Consider the following 17687-nt stretch of genomic DNA (forward strand, 5'->3'; position numbering starts at 1 on the left):
CGCGTCCGCGCCCGCCCGCTCACACGTGCTTGCCCCTCCCTGCAGAATGCCTCCTGCTGGCCCTCCTCCCCCCCCCCCCGCCCCCCCCCCACCATCCAACTCCCCACCCGCCCCTGCAAGTGCTCCGGGCTTTTCCAGTCTCTCCGCACAGCTCCAAGCTTTAGCTCAGTTCCTTCCCAGCTCACCCTCCTTCAGAAATTCTGCCAATTCGGTCAGCTCTTCAAGGCCCACTGCTGCCTTCCCCACCTGCTGCCCTTTCTCTGACCTGTTCACACTAGCCGCCTGCACTTTGGGTACTTTGTTGCCTCCTCTCCAGAGCCTGTTGTGCAGTGGTTTGACACTGTATAGTTTACTGAGCACTTTGAGTGGAAATATCAAGACCTTGTATTGATATTTATTGCATGCTGAGGGCTTTAGGTGTATTGTTTCATTGGACTTTTCATTTTATTATTATTTTTTTAGAGACAAGGTCTCTCAATGTGTCTCCCAGGCTGGAGTGCTGTGATGCCATCACAGCTCCCTGCGGCCTCAAACTCCAGGGCTCAAGGGATCCTCCCACCTTAGCCTCCCAAGAAGCTGGAACTGTAGGCACACACCACCACGCTTGGCCTCATTGAACTTTTAAAACAAAATCCATGAAATAGGTATTACTGTATTATCTTTTCTTTTTAAAAAGATGAACAAGCTGAAGCTCTGAGGAGTTCACTCATTAATTCAGCAGCTATTAAAGTACTTATTTTGTACCAGGCCCTGCTTTGAAGAGAGACAACAGGGAACGAAACACACACTCACCTCTGGGCAGCCAAACACAAAACTAATGTGGTGACTTTAACAGGGGTCCTGTCCTGACCTGAGGTTCAGTGTAGACTTCTCAGAGGAAGTGAGGTATAAATTAGTTTCTGAGTGATGGCAGGAGGCCCAGCACACCAAGGAGTAGTGCGGAACTGAACTTCAGCCAGCAGCAGCCTGTCCAGGGAGGGCCTGCAGGAGCCAACACAGGAGCCCTGAGGCCTGCCAACTCTGCGGCGTGCGTATAGTGTGGCAGGTCCTCCTTCCTGGGACTCTGTTTCTCCACGTGCAAACCCTGCCTCCCTTTCCTTCCCTGGACTGTTCTGGGAACAAGGCCAGGAAGGAAGAGCCCTCTCCCCACCCTAAGTTCTTGATTCCTTTGGACAGTCCAGTTGCCAGAACACTTGGAGGGTCATTTTTGCCAAAGCTACAAGGACAGGCCTCAGGGCTGGGCATGGAGCCTTGGTGATCTCACTGTTAGAGCAGGTGCCAGGAGAGGAGGAAGGGAAAAAGATGATTTCTAACTCAACGTCATAGCCTTCAGTCACAGGTCCTCCTCTCTCAAGGACTGTGTGGCCAGGGACTAGAACTGTCTCCTTATGTGGTGGCCCTTATAATGCAGTGATGGAAAGCTGGGGCTGGGCTCATGGCTGCTGGCAGATCTTTGTTCTGATCTGAATTTCTTTTCTTATTTTTTTATTTTTTTATTTTTTATTTTTAGAGACAGGGTTTCACCATGTTGGCCAGGCTAGTCTTGAACTCCTGACCTCAGGTGATCCTCCTGCCTCGACCTCCCAAAGAGCTGGGATTACAGGTGTGAGCCACCACACACACCCAGCCTTTTTTTTTTTTTTTTGTTTTTTTTTTTTTTGTTTGAGATGCAGTCTTGTTCTGTCACCACCAGGCTGGAGTGCAGTGGCGCAATCTCGGCTCACTGCAACCTCCGCCTCCCGGGTTCAAGTGATTCTCCTGCCTCAGCCTCCCGAGTAGCTGGGACTACAGGCATGTACCACCATCCCTAGCTAATTTTTGTATTTTTTAGTAAAGACGGGGTTTCACCACGTTGGCCAGGATGTTCTTGATCTCTTGACCTTGTGATCTGCCCGCTTAGGCCTCCCAAAGTGCTGGGATTATAGGTGTGAACCACCACGCCCAGCTCTGATCTGAATTTCGTTGGGTACTAGCTGTGTGGCCTTGGGCAATTCACTTAAGGCACTCTGAGTGTTTGTTTTTGTTTTGGGGTTTTTTTTTTTTTTGAGAAGGAGTCTCGTTCTGTCACCCAGGCTGAAGCGCAGCAGCACGATCTTTGCTCACTGCAACTTCCACCTCCCGGTTCAAGTGATTCTTCTGCCTCAGCCTCTCGAGTAGCTGGGATTACAGGCATAGGCCACCACTCCTGCCTAATTTTTGTATTTTTAGTAGAGATGGGGTTTCACCATGTTGGCCAGGCTGGTCTTGAACTCCTGACCTCAAGTGATCCGCCTGCCTTTGCCTCCCAAAGTGCTGGGATTACAGGTATGAGCCACCACACTCAGCCTATTTCTTTATTTTAAGAGAGTCTCACTCTGTCACTCAGGCTGTGGAGTAGCATGATCTCAGCTCACTGCAGGCTTGACTTCTCAGACTCAAGGCATCCTCCCACCTCAGCCTCCCGAGTAGTTAGGATTACAGGTGCATGGCACCATGCCCAGCTAATTTTTTATGTGCTTTTTGTTTGTTTTTGGTAGAGACAGCGTTTTGCCATGTTGCCCACACTGGTTTTGGATTACTGGCCTCAAGCAATCTGCTTGCCTTGGCCTTTCAAAGTGCTGAGACTACAACAGGTATGAGCCACAACGCCTAGCCTGAGATAACACATTTAAATGCTGAATATGGTTGACTTAGTAAATGTTCACTGCTGCTGCTCCTCCTGCTGCTGTTGTTATCTCCAGGGGTAGTGCAGACACCTAAGACCTATTCTGAGTTCTGCAGCTTGCCTGCTGAGTTAATTACCCAAGGCAGATTGCTTTGCTTCTTTAATCCTTAGTTTTCTTATTTCTGGGACAGGATTAGAAACTGCTGCAACTGTGAAAAGAGGTCCATAGAGGCTTTTAGGATGGGTTGTGGGGGCCACTGCCCGAAAATTCATTTGCTCCCTCTCTTGGGGCCTGTCCAAGTTGAGCAGCATGGGGCTTTGAGAAGCTCTACTAGACAAAACTCAGACCAACTACCCTCACTGCCCTTCCCCCACCTTGCCACCATGCACAGACCTGGGTCACTGAGGCTAACCCGTAAGCTGCACCCTATCTCCTTTCCTCCTGGTTTATAGCCTTCTTCCAAGTATGTACAGTTGTCTCCTCATCCCTCTGAGTACCTGCATCCGCTAGCTCTGTTATGCTCACTATATTTGGAGGAGAATGTGAGCCCTGTCACTTTCTGTGCTCCCCTGTCTTGCCCTTGACAGATCCAGATGTGGATATAACATCTGGCAGGCAGCAAGACCAGTGCCTGCCAAGAACAGCATCTTCCCCAGCCATCATTCTATGGTGAGGTCACTGTTCTATGTTTCCACGGCAACCACAGGCTGGGAAAATGGAGAAGAGGAGAGATGAGTAACCAGAAGCCAGCCAATGAGATGAGCTGCAGCACCGGATGATCCATGGGGCCATGGGGAGGGGGAACAAGGGAGGCCTGCTCAGCATCTTTCGCTGTTTCCTGGATCCTCCCTGCCATCTGGCTGCCTCCACTAGAGAATGAGCTACTGGCACCAGGAAAGAGCTAGAGGCTAAAGAAGCTGAGCTAGAAGCTCTGCTGATCCAAGAACATGGCCCTCCTTTTTTGCCTCTTCAGGGTCTAAGTCTATGGATGCTGACTGCCCCTGCCCCATCCCACCCCTAATATCTGCAACTGGGAACTTTTCCCATTTGCTGGTAATGATGGTGGGGCTCTTTCTGCCTCTGCCTGCCATAGAACCAGCAAGTCTTAGACATCCCTTCTTTTTATGACCCTGGTGCATGGTGTCTTTGTTACCAGAAAGGGGTCCCAATCCAGACCCCAAGAGACAGTTCTTGCATTTCACACCAGAAGGAATTTGGGGCAAATCCACAGAATAAAGTGAAAGCAAGTTTATTAGAGAAGTAAAGAAATGCCTGTTTAGTAAACATTATTAACCTGTTCCCTTAACTGTAAACATTTTGTGACTAAGAATATTTCACATCTTAGCCAGGTCTCAGCTTCATTTTACCCAGCCTCTATGCAAGATGGAGTCACTCTGGTTAGAATGCCTCTGACATCTTCAGATGCAATGTCTTTAGAAAGATCCCTGATTCTAAATTCCAGGCCTGCAGTTACTAGGTAGAGAACTGGAACAAGCTCATTTTCCCCTTCTGAGTCTCCTTTTCTCCCAAATAGATGAAGGCCATCAACTTCTTGGGGTTATCAGGATTAAAATATAACAAATGGCCGGGCGCGGTGGCTCAAGCCTGTAATCCCAGCACTTTGGGAGGCCGAGGCGGGCGGATCACAAGGTCAAGAGATCGAGACCATCCTCGTCAACATGGTGAAACCCCGTCTTTACTAAAAATACAAAAAATTAGCTGGGCATGGTGGCACGTGCCTGTAATCCCAGCTACTCAGGAGGCTGAGGCAGGAGAATTGCCTGAACCCAGGAGGCGGAGGTTGTGGTGAGCCGAGATCGCGCCATTGCACTCCAGCCTGGGTAACAAGAGCGAAACTCCGTCTCAAAAAAAAATAAAATAAAAAAAAATAAAATATAACAAATGGAAAGCCTACCATGCACTAATGAGTAACCAGAAGCCAGCCAACAAGATGAGCTGCAGCACCTGCTGATCCATGGGACCACGGGGAGCGGGGACAAGGGAGGCCTGCTCAGCATCCTCAGCTGTTTCCTAGACCCTCCCTGCCATCTGGATGCCTCTGCTAGAGAATGTGCTACTGGCACCAGGAAAGAACTGGAGGCTAAAAGAGCGGAAGGAATAGTAACTCCTTTCTCCTTTCCTCCTTCCAGTTCTTTTCCCCAGGACATTTGAGTAAGCCGCATCCTCTTGAGACCCTGAATCAATAGGAAAGGATTCAAGTATGTGGCCAGCTCCTCCTCATTGAGGTCAGAGTGGCCTTCAGATCTTGGAGATAAGTTTCCTCACGTTTCCCTTTCTCTCTCTTTACATATTCATTCATTCTACCAATCATAATGGAGCACTCCTATGGCCAGGCACTGTGGGCTCAGTGGAGATCCAGGGTGAATAGGAGAGCCCCCTGCTCTCTCTAAGCTCACAGTGCAGGGGGATTTCAGCCACAGTGGGTGGAGTGGAGTGTTCTTTCTGCCACTAGGAAATCTTCCTTGTTCCCCAAGAGTTCTGGATACTGTGGGCTTGAGAGAACAAATGATGGCAGAAAGTAGAGGTTTACTCAACACCAATTTGCTTCTAAGAAGCTGCTGCCTCTGGCAGAATGCTCCCTGAAATGAGAACAGTGGCCCTCCCTGCCCTGGGGGAGAGCGGGCAGCTCAGTGGGGAGGGGCAATCGCCTTCTCAGAAGCCAGCTTTCTCCCCATTGCTGGCAGAAGAAAGCCCAGACTCTATTTAGCCTGGTCCCATCTATTTCCTTGGTCTAATTTATTACTGAAATCCTATTTTAAGAAGAGTTCCTGGCGGAGAATAAGGTGCAATTGACAAGATTGGGTGCATTCAGGGTGGCATGGCTGTAGACAGGTGCATTATATTGAATGAATGAACAAATGAGCAAGTGAAGGAGAGAATCTACCTCTCTAGCTTTAGGGCCTCTGGAGGGAGACTTGGGTTCCAATCTTGCCCGCTACGTATACAACAGCTGTGTGACCTTGGGCAAGTCATGATCTTACTGGGTCTCAGTTTCTAAATCTGCAAAGGGTGTGATCAGGATCCTCACCTAGCCAGCCTCCCAAGGACCCTGAGGAGATAGGGGAGGACAAGTTGAGGAATGCAGCACAGAGGATGTTTCTCCAACTCCTGGCCTCAAGCGAGCCTTCTGCCTCAGCCTCGCGGGTAGCTGGGACAGGTGTACCTGGTTTATGCTTTTTCTCTTCTAGCCTTCTTCCTTGGCTGCCTGTGGTTCTTAGCACAAGACCCATTTTCTTTGACATGCCCCATAGCCACGACCCACAGCCTCATAGCCTATATTCTCTACCTCCTACCTGCTTCTCCAGCTTTCCATACTGCAGTCGCTCTGACCTTTTGTACCTTGAGGGGCACCATGTTTCTCTCTTTCTGTTTGCCAACAGTGCTCCTCCTTGCCCCTACAGTCTTCTCATTAACTCCTTTTTTCTTTCTTAAAAAATCTTTTAAAAGTAGTATTCTATTTTTTTTTTTTTTTTTAAACAATTTCCTCTTTCACCCAGGTTGGAGTGCAATGGTTTGATCTTGGCTCATTTCGACCTCTGCCTCCTGGGTTCAAGCAATTCTCATGCCTCAGTCTCCTGAGTAGCTGAAATTACAGGCATGCGCCACTACCTCTAGCTAATTTTTGTATTTTTAGTAGAGACGGGGTTTCACCATGTTATCTAGGCTCGTCTCCAACTCCTGACCTCAAGTGGTTCACCTGCATTAGCCTCCCAAAGTGCTGGGATTATAGGTGTGAGCCACCACGCCCAGCCAACTCTTACTCATTTTTCAGCTTTCAGCGTAATGCTCCTTCTTCTGGGTAGCCCCTTCTGCCCTGTCCTTTCCTATCCAGCTTTGATGTTTGTTTCAGAGTCTGCCTTTGCCATTACACCAGAGGCCCTTAGAGGGCTGGGACCCAGTCTGTGTTGCTCCCTACTATGCACAGGACCTGGCACATATTTGTGGAATGGACAAACAGTCTCTCCAGAGAAAAGAAAGCCACTTGTTCTTTGCAGTGTTTTCTCTGTTTTAAAATTCTAACACAGTCACTGTCTCCTTCTCCACTACTCTCAACTTTCCTCCTGCCAAAGTATCCTGTTTTGTGTCCTCTTTCTTACTCCATCTCTGAGCCATTTCCCATGTGCGGTGGGGCCCCAAGTTCTCCCAGGTGAGAACTGCCCTTTGGGAAGCATGGGTGTAGCCGGAATCTCAACAGCAGCTTTCTTTGGGGACGGGGTTATTCCCAGAAAGTAATTAAATGAGGCCCCTGACCTGGGGCTGACCCTGGCTCCCTCCTCAAACTTCAGTTTCCTTTTTTCTCAAATGAAAAAAAGGTTGCCTCTGCAAAAATCTAAATAATCTCTAATATTGGATTAGGTAAGGTATAATTAGAAAGGTAAACCTTTGGCTTATAAAACAGCACTTCACATTACCAGGTCTCAAGCATGTTTGTGTGCCATGTGGCCTGGCCTCCATCCCCTCTCTGGGCACCAAACAGATGGTTCAGTAGTCATGCCTCATAGTGCATTCTATTCAGGCACAGCTTACCCAAGATTCCGGAAGGATTCAACCAGCCCCCGGAGGCCTAATGAACCTGGTTGGTGGACACAGTTGACCACTGTTGTCGCTGGGTGAGGAAAGCTGGCAAGCCATGGCAGGGTGGCTGGCAGGGAGTGTTCCAGGAAGCAAGTACAGAGCCAACACTGTCAGCCTGGCTTGGGGTGAGATCTTAGGAGTTATCTGGTGTGGGCTGATGGGACAGCAACCCAGGACTCTGTAGTAAACAAAGGCACTAGATAGGAAAAGGAAGGAGCCCATTTGCAGGAAGGACTGGGTGGGCTGGGGGGTGACCAGGACTGGAGCCCAGGGTGAGAGATTTCTCCTTGTAGGTTGGCAGTGGTAGGACCATGAGGTTAGAGGGATGAGATCAGAGTCAGGAAGAGATAAAGTCAGATTAAAGTCAGATGAAGCAGGCTGTCTTTCTCAGAATGGGATCACTCAGTGCAGGAGCAAAAACAGCCCAGGCCACATCTGTAGTTCTAGCTTTGCCAGGCCAAGGCGCGTGGATCACTTGAGGTCAGGAGTTCAAGACCAGCCTGGCAGCATGGTGAAACCCTGTCTCTACTAAAAATACAAAAATTAGCCAAGCATGGTGGTAGGTACCTGTAATTCCAGCTACTTGGGAGGCTGAGGCAGAAGAATCGCTTGAACCTGAGAGGTGGAGGTTGCAGTGAGCCAAGATCACGCCATTGCACTCCAGCCTGGGCAACAGAGCAAGATTCTGCCTCAAAAATAAATAAATAACAGCCCAGGAGTCATAGGCTGGTATATGTCTGGCTACTGAATCTTCTCCAGCCGCTGGTGAGTCAGTTTATGATCTGTCCGCGGAAAGGGAGAGGAGTTGTTAATACCACCAAGGAAAGTTGGGAGACATTACACTTGCGTGAACTTCGACAAGCCAGTCTTTCTGTGCCTGTTTCCTCCTCTGTGTGATAAGGATAACAATGTCTAACCTTTCGAGAGAATAAACAAGATTGTGGGTACAAAGAAGCTTTGTGTGCTATGAGCGTGGTGCAAAATATTGTTGCTAACATTGATATAGCACTTCTTGAGCACTTCACTGGACTGAGTAGCTTTTTGTCTTTCACCTCATGTAACCCTGACGATAACCTAGTGAGGTAGGTACTATTCTCATCCCTGATTTACAGATGAGAGCCAGGATTTGGACTCAGGCAGACTGGCTCTAGAGCTTGCATGGCTTAACCATTATTCTACACTGGCTCTCTCTGTGACATTGTTCACCCTGCCTTCTCTGTGACCTTGGGCCAGTGTCTTTTCTTCAGTTTTCCCAACTCTGTGGTAGGCGGTTGGGCCAGATGATCTGTTCAGTCCTTCAAGCTTGGCAGTCAGTGGTTCAGGAAAGGAACTTCCAAGTAGGGGAGAGGGTAAGGTGGGGCCAGAGCTGAGAGAGGACAAACTTTTCCAGTGTCTCTGCCTTGTCATTAGTGGGTAGGCTAGCAGGCTCCCCTTTGCCCTATAAGTGGGGCCAAGGGAGCAGGTGATGCTCAGTCCCAGCCTGAACTATTAACTGGTCCCTGAGGATCGCTGACATCTGACCACCAGGTCCACCTGCCAATAATCAGGCAAGGCCCATCTGCCTCTGCTAACAGAGGGCTGTTCTTCAGTCTTCAGTCTTTACCTGCCCATTCTGGGCCCCTGCCCCCTCACCCAGGATCAGTTTATCTGGGCACCAGGCCTGGTCTGGGGCCTGGGGATGGGGCTATTTTTAGATGTCCTCTATCTCCTTGGCCTGGGCCTCTATCCAGATCAGGCCATTCACACACATGCATGTGCACACACACATTTTCTCTTGCTGTCAATCCCTCATTGAACTTGACTGTCACTAGTTTGATGCCTGGCCTCATACTGAGTATGGATAATCAACAGATGACCTAGACTTGGTCCCTGCCCTCATAGAGGGATGGGAGAGGTATACTTGTCTATAGACTATGACAATACCGAAAGGCTATTACTATCACATAGGGCTGTCCTTATACCATGGAAGACTGGAGGAGGGAGCCCCCTGCTCTGCCAGGAAAGGCAAGAAAGGCCTCATACAGGAGGCCGTCTTTGGGCTGGATCTTTCTTTTTTTTTTTTTTTTTTTTTTAAATAAAGACAGGGTTTCACCATGTTGGTCAGGCTGGTCTTGAACTCCTGACCTCAGGTGATCCGCCCACCTTGGCCTCCAAAGTGTTTGGATTACAGGCGTGAGCCACCATGCCCGGCTGGGCTGGGTCTTGAAGGATAGGCACATAGGAGTCCACTAGATGTGGGGAGGGGAATTGGGGAGGCAGAGGAGAAGGATTCAGTGAGAGAGGATGAGATTTTTCCTGACGATTGCCCTCGGGTGACGGCAGAAGATAAAAATGGCAAGTGACGAGAATGGAAAGATAGTGTAGGGCAAACAGGAGACCTTGCCCGTCATCCAGGAGTCTGGACTTCCCTCTGAAAGCAGTCGAGAGTCATGGAGGGTTTCAGACAGGTGACCTTCATGATCTGATTTGTATTATGGGAAGAGTTCCCTGTCTGCTGTGTGGGGGCTGCACTGGAGATATTGGTTAAGAGGCTGTGGCAGCTGTTCAATCTGCACCGTCCAGCAGGGCTCGCCTATGCCCACACTGCAACAGAGAGAAGGGAAAGCGGGAGGACACACTCCTAATTAAAGGCGTGGCGTGGCCGCTGCGCATCTCTTCTCTCCCAGGTGCATCTAGATGCAAGTGAGGCTAGGAAATATGGTGATTATTCTGGACTGCTTTTTACTCTAGAAAAGAGAGAGAGTAGATATCAGGGGACTGGAGGCCTCTGATACAGTGGTTAAAAGTCTCTGAGCCAGGCGTGGTGGCTCATACCTGTAATCCCAGCACTTTGGGAGGCCAAGGCAGGCGGATCACTTGAGGTCAGGAGTTTGAGACCAGCCTGGACAACATGACGAAACCCTGTCTCTACTAAAAATACAAAAATTAGCTGGGCATGCCAGCTAATTGGTGTATGCCTGTAATCCCAGCTACTAGGGGAGCTAAGGCAGGAGAATCACTTGAACCCAGGAGGTGGAGGCTACAGTAAGCCAAGATCGTGCCACTGTACTCTAGCCTAGGTGACAGAGCAAGACTCGTCTCAAAAAAAAAAAAAAAAAAAGAAAAAGTCCCTGAAATCAGATTTCTGAGTTTAAGTCCTGCCTTAATCACTTACCATCTGAGCAGGCAGATTACTCACCCTCTCTGTGCCTCAGTTGCTTCCTCTGAGGGTACAGTGAGCTAACACATACCAAGTGCTTAGAGTAGATCCTGGCACATAATGATGCCCAGAGCTGTTTTCTGTTTCTAGGAGAAGGGGAGCTCTGGGAACAGGTGTTGCCTGAGTCCCCAGGAATCGCTGAGGCACCCACAGTGGGGGCAGATGTCTGGCTAGGGCAGCCAGGACTATGAGCCGTGCCCTTTAGCTCCATTCTCTTAATCCCCATGTCTTAGCTGAGGCAGAGGATTCTGGGAGCAGGTTATGGGGGTCCTGGGAAAAGAAAGGAAGGTGGATTTTGGAGCTAATTCAAGGATGGATAGTCCAAGAAGTGATGTCTGTGGATCTAGAAGCTTCAGATGCAGCCCAGCCTGGATCCCCTTTCCCTCACAGGACAACAGATCCCCCAGGGCCATGGTGGGGAAGGGAAGGGGAGGTGGGGTGGCTAGTCACAGTCATCTTGACTAATCACTTCAGACTTGGCTGCTGTGTGACCTCAGGCCTCCAACCACCACTGACCTTCTCTGGGCCTTGATCTTTCCATCTGGAGGCTGGGATCACGTCTCCTTCCTTGCCTTCCTGCAAGATGAGTGTGAAGATCAGATGTCAGTCCTAGAATTAGGTTGCTCCCTGTGAAGAAAGAGACCCCTTTCTCTTAAGTTTCTAAGACCACTTCCCCTTAGCCTTGCATTTCAAAAGGAGAAGTGAAAGTTGAAAATAGAAGGCACAAGGTCAGCGGAGGAGACAAAACCGATACCACTAGAGGCACCTGGAGGTTACAGATGAACAACCCTCCCCCCAACCCCGCCGCGCCCCCGCCCCAGTTCCTATCCTATCTATAGCTCCCAGGCATGGTGTGGAGGAATCTTCCCTGGAAGACATTGTTCTTCCTTAATCATGATTAAACCCCACCTAAGGTACCCCTCGCTTACCTCATCAATCCCAACCCTCTCACACGTATCCTCTAAGACTGTGAGCCTTTAAAAGAGGCCAGGGTTTTCTAGTCAGCAAGCTTGGTTCTTGAGACATGAATCTGCCAAGATTCCTGGCTGAATAAAAAGCCATTTCCTTCGCAAACCTGGTGTCCGAGAGGCTTTGTCTGCAGTATGTCCTGCTATACCGGTAGGGCTGAGTGCCTTGGAGGCATGCGTCAGCTGCAGATACCACTGCACCCCTTCCCTGGAATGAGAAGCATTGCGGCTCAGTCCAGCTGAGCCATGACTGCCTGTCCTGCCTTCTTCCTCATGTGAGCTATGCTCTTTTCCCCCGGCAGCTGGTTGTAAAATAGGGTGGGATAAGAGAGTAATGTGTGAGGGCTGGGTGTAGTGGCTCACACTTGTAATCCAAGCACTTTGGAGGCCAAGGCGGGCGGATCACCTGAGGTCGGGAGTTCAAGACCAGCCTGACCGCCATAGTGAAACCCTGTCTTTATAAAAAAAAATAAAAATAAAATTTGAGAGTAATGTGTGAGGGAGAGGACTGGTGGAAGGAAACGAGAGAGGAGGATAGCAACATCAGAAGAAAGGCAGAAGAGTAAGACTGAGGGATCATAGCAGAGGAAAATGAGAACTGAGTGAAGTGGGAGGTGTCTAGAATTAGCTCTGTGGGAACCCACTCCCTCATATTCAGGCACAGATGGGGAGCTTGCAGAGGGTAGGTGCTGTGCCTTATTCATCTCTCTTTCCTCTTCCCAGGGCACAGCGTAAGCCTCCACCGAAAACAGGTCTGCTGTCAGAGTTTGTCGATTGAACCCCAGACTTGGCCCCCTAACTGAGCCTTCATAAAGCCTCCCCACCCAGGCCCTGCTTAGGGGAGGATCCGAAAGGCAGCCTTGAGAAGAAGGAAGGGCAGCTGAGAGACAGGAGTGTGGGTCCCGCTAGGGCTCCCTCAGTGCCTTGCTGTGCTACCTGGGACAAACCTCTTATCCTCTAAAGCTCTTTTCCCATCTGAGTAATGTGAGTCTATGGCTGTGGTTTGAAAGCTGTTTTTACTCCATGAAATCCTATCTTCAAACAAATTCTTAGGCTAAGTGTGGTGGCTTATGCCTATAATTCCAACACTTTGTGAGACTGACTCTTGGTTTTCTTTTTTTTTTTTTGAGACGGAGTTTCACTCATGTTACCCAGGCTGGAGTGCAATGGCGCGATCTCGGCTCACCGCAACCTCCGCCTCCTGGGTTCAGGCAATTCTCCTGCCTCAGCCTCCTGAGTAGCTGGGACTACAGGCACGCGCCATTATGCCCAGCTAATTTTTTGTATTTTTAGTAGAGACGGGGCTCAGCATGCTGACCAGGATGGTCTCGATCTCTTGACCTCGTGATCCACCTGCCTAGGCCTCCCAAAGTGCTGGGATTACAGGCGTGAGCCACCACGCCCCGCGACTCTTGGTTTTCTATGCTATCTTTGACAACCACCCCTGGCTCTGCACAATGGAACTGTGGCCCTCACCCTGAGCCAGTCACAGGCCTCTGCCCCAGTCTCTGATGCCAGGTGCAGTCTCCGGCTCCCGGGTCTGGGCACATCTAGTCCCATTAGACAGATGGAGAAAGTGTGGCCCTGAGTTGAGATTGTGCCGTTGCACTGACTGATCCAGGAATGCCTGGGAGACAGAGTGAGACTCCATTTCAAAAAATAGAATTTCAAGATGATGACAGCAGATCATTAAACCAAGAGCGAGGCCCTTCTGAGGTCTCTGACTGCATAGGTTGGTTTCACACCCTGCTCCTAACACATTCCAACCATTCCCTTGAGGACTCACAGTCCCACAGACACCATCCTGCTAGAGAGACACACTCAACCAGGAACATTCACATCCCTTGACCCATCACCACTGAGGGCACACCCATCTCTCCACCCCAGACACATACAGTCATGTCAGCCCCAGTACCATGGAACCTCACCTAGAGCCAGAGTTCCTCCCAGCTGGGCGGGTCCAGGCATCCCACCAGGGTACAAGGCCATTATACTCACCTCTCCCTCGGGCTGCTGGGGTCTCCTTCACCCTCTTGTTCCACACAGTCCCTCCCTGATATGCACACTAGCCTACCTGCTGGGCTGGTGGTGAAGCTCTTCCACCCACTCTGCAGCCAGCCTACAGGGACCCAGCTGAGGATAAGATGCCAATAATAATAATAATCCCTAACCCTTGAGCATTTACCATGTGCCAGGCACTGTTCCAACAGTTTTTTTTTCTTTTTTGTAATAAAGATGGGGTTTCACCATGTTGGTCAGGCTGGTCTTGAACTCCCGACCTCAGGTGATCCACCCGCCTTGGCCTCCAAAGTGCTTAGATTACAGGCGTGAGCCACCACGCCCGGCCTATGTTCCAACACTTTATAAATACTAACTCATTTAATCCCCACAACCCTATTGTTAAAACGCACGCTCTGAATGAAGAGACCATCAAACAGGCTTTGTGTGAGAAATATGAGTGTTTATTCCCCCCGGGTGCAGGCAGGCTAGGGCCGAAAAGGGCATCAGCCGAGGGCAGAGGGATAGTAGTTGGTTTTATAGGTTTGGGGTAAGCAGTGGAAAGTTACAGAAGTAACTTTAGGGCCGTTTTTTGCAAGCTGGGAGTGGGTAGTAGGGTGTGGAGTATGGAGGTTGGCCAATGTCAGTTTCAAAGTCCTATGGCCTTGTCAGTTGAGGCTGGAATAAGAAACAATAGAGAATATCTTAAAGATAAGCAGGCACCGCAGGGGTTGATCATTTCTTCCTTTTCTCATGGTCTTCCAGTGACTTTAGATTTTCCGGGAACTCGTCTGGAGTGTCGTCGCAGGTCACAGAGGTTAATATGGCAACCATGGGGCTGTCAGTCAGCCTAAAAGACCTTGCACCTATGAAGTAGGTATTTTTTTTTTCTTGCTTTGTCATATTACCAGAGAAGTAGGTAATATTTTTTATCCCCATTTTATAGGTAAGGAAACTGAGGCACAGAAAAGTTAAGTCACTTTACCAAGATCACAGCTAGTAGGAGAGGAAGTTGGGATTTTAATCTGCTGCAGACAGCATGCTCTGTCTGCTGCTATTGTGTCTGTCCCAGGCATGTCAGGCTCTGTGGGGAACCCGGTGGTTCCAGGGTCTGCCCCTGAGGAGCTCAGGTCCTCTGCAGAATCATGAAAACGATGATTATGATGTAGCAGTTTTTGACTGGGGTCCACAGTCAGTCCCGGGTGTCCCCAGGATAGTCACTTGACTGGAGGAACAGAGATGAGTTTCTTTTACTACCATCACAATATTTGGAAGATGGCATGAGAGACATAGTCCTTTTTACTTTTTTACAGACAAAACTGTCAACTATGTAATAAAGGCATTTTCACTGACAGCATATGCGTCAGATAAAGGGCAGTCCACACAGTGGCTGATTACCCAGGCTAGAGGGCTTTCTGAATGGTGGGAATGCAAGGAAACCTGCTCTGCCAGTGTGCTCTGGGCAGGCGGCAGGCCTCATTCATGACTTAGTTCAATATTACAAACCTTCTCCTTTTGCGAGTGGCACTGTGTGGCCATGAGCGTGCGGAGAGGACTCCATGAAGGCCTCGGGCACACTACCAGAGTACACGCCAAATGCCACACACCGCCCCTTTACTGCATGGGAATCTTTGTGACTAATCATGTCGTTGCCAAGTCCCGCTTCTGGCACTTCGTATCTCAGTTAAAAAAGAAGATGGGCCGGTTGCGGTGACTCAGGCCTATAATCCTAGCACTTTGGGAGGCCGAGGTGGGTGGATCACCTGAGGTCAGGAGTTCAAGCCATCATGGTGAAACCCCATCTTTGAAAAAAAAAAAAAAAGAAGATGGAGATGTCTTCGGGGGAGATTGTCTGCTGTGGGCAGGTGTTTGAGAAGTGCCCCCTGCAGGTGAAGTACTTCAGCATCTGGCTGCGCTATGACTCCTGCAGCGGAACCTACAACATGTACCGGGAATGCTGGACCTGACCACCCAGGGTGCTGTCACCCAGTCCTACTGAGACATGGGTGCCTGGCACCTCACCCAGGGCCCAGTCCATCCAGATCATGAAGGTGGAGGAGGTCGAGGCCAGCAAGTGCTGCTGGCCTGTGGCCAAGCAGTTTCACGACTCCAAGATCAAGTTCCCGCTGCCCCACTGGGTGCCACGCCATCAGCACAAGCCATTCTTCACCAAGAGGCCCAATACCTTCTTCCAGGTACACGGCCCTCACCGGGGTGTGCCCCAAATAAACTCAGGAATACTCTGGTTTAAACAAACAAACAAACAAAAAAACCTTCAGGAGCCTTGCCCAGCCCATGCCCCACCCCCTCCTTCTCAGAGAGTTGCTGCTCCCCACTAGGTGTGGCCCCTGAGGCCATGTTTGTATGCTTTGACTCTTGCCCCTCCAGCTTCCCGGCCATGACTGCCTGATCCAGGAATGCCTACATGATCCAAGCAGGCCCATCAGGTCCTTTGTCTGGGGCCTGGGGATCTGCACTCCACCGGGCGGGGCTGGCCCCTGAATTGAGAACAGGTAATCTCGGGAACTGTAAAGCAGCTGCCTTTACATTCACTGCTGTTTGCAAAGAAGAAAAGAAGCAGAAATCTATCTACAGGGATGGAGAAGAATGAAGCAGTGACGAGGGGCAAGTGCTGAGCTCCAGAAGCCATCCAGCTCCACAGAGGGCCGCAACTGCTCCCCCAATCCTTATGATAACGCCTGCTTTTTCTTTCCGTAAGCCTGAGACAGTTTCTGTTACTTGTAGTCAAATCGCATTACGTAAGGCACTTGAATTAGAAAACATCAAAGTTAAGAGAGTGCCACAAACCTCCTGAATGTGTTGGTTTTATTGTCATTTTTGAAAATGACAGACTACAAAACCATGGAGCTACATGTGTCCTGGATTGTCCCCAGTGGAAGCCTGAGGTTGTTTGTCTCTCTATCCTGAAAATACATCCCGTACTGGAGATGGCTTCCCTGATAAGAAATGTGCTTTGAAAAGACTTTATTAAACTTGAATTTGCCCAGTTGTTTGCTGGACAATAATATTTGACAACTGGTTTCTCAAAAATCCAAATATGTAAGTATATGGACATATATTTATTATACGTTTTACTGATATAATAAAGGCTGTGTAGCATGGGCAAGGTGACTCATGCTTGTAATCCCAGCACTTTGAGAGGCCAAGGCAGGCAGATGGCTTGAAGTCAAGAGTTCGAGACTAGCCTGGCCAACATGGTAAAACCCCATCTTTACTAAAAATACAAAAATCAGCTGGGCGTTGTGATACACACCTGTAATCCCAGCTACTCAGGAGGCTGAAGCAGGAGAGAATCTCTTGAACCTGGGAGATGGAGGTTGCAGTGAGCTGAGATTGCACCGCTGCACTCCAGCCTAGGTGACAGACTGAGACTCTGTCTCAAAAGAGTAAATAAAGGCTGTGTAGCACACAACTTAACTTACAAATGACACACTATACAAACTCCTTATTTTTGAGACAGGGTCTCACTCTGTCACCCAGGCTGGAATGCAGTGAGGTGATCGTGGCTCACTGCAGCCTTGAATTACTGGGCTGATTCAAGCTGCTGTCATGATGTCACAGAGCCAAGAGTTAGGAAGAGCTGTGCTTCTGCTATAGTGGAACTATGATATAATAGTTCTACCATACAGGTAATAACAGATGTCGGGCTGGGCTCAGGAGCTCACGCCTGTAATCCCAGCACTTTAGGAGGCCGAGGTGGGTGAATCACTTGAGGTCGGGAGTTTGAGACCAGCCTGGCCAACATGGTGAAACCCCGTCTCTACTAAAAATCCAAAAATTAGCCTGGCATAGTGGCATGCACCTGTAATCCCAGCTACTTGGGAGGCTGAGGTAGGAGAATTGCTTGAACCTGGAAGGCAGAGGTTGCAGTGAGCCAAGATGGTGCCACTGCACTCCAGCCTGGGTGACAGAGCAAGACTCTGTCTCAAAAATAAATAAGCAAACAAATAAATAAATAAATAAAAATAAATAGATGTAGGTAACATCAACAGAACAGATAATACTGGCCGGGCTGGTGGCTCACGCCTGTAATCTCAGCACTTTGGGAGGCTGAGACGGGTGGATCATCTGAGGTCAGGAGTTCAAGACCAGCCTGACCAACATGGTGAAACCCTGTCTTTATTTATTTATTTATTTTTTATTTTTTGAGACGGAGTTTCACTCACGTTACCCAGGCTGGAGTGCAATGGCGCAATCTCGGCTCATCGCAACCTCCGCCTCCTGGGTTCAGGCAATTCTCCTGCCTCAGCCTCCTGAGCA

The 17687-nt window shown here is 49.4% G+C and overlaps 1 pseudogene; it reads left to right on the forward strand.

Moving 5' to 3' along the window:
• Positions 1-14750: 14750 nt before the first annotated feature.
• On the forward strand, positions 14751-16413 carry LOC116529166 (annotated as a pseudogene).
• The last annotated feature ends 1274 nt before the right edge of the window (positions 16414-17687 follow it).

This window comes from Sapajus apella, unplaced genomic scaffold (genome assembly GCF_009761245.1).
Source record: "Sapajus apella isolate SASKATOON/1434 unplaced genomic scaffold, GSC_monkey_1.0 scaffold62, whole genome shotgun sequence".
NCBI lineage: Eukaryota > Metazoa > Chordata > Mammalia > Primates > Cebidae > Sapajus > Sapajus apella.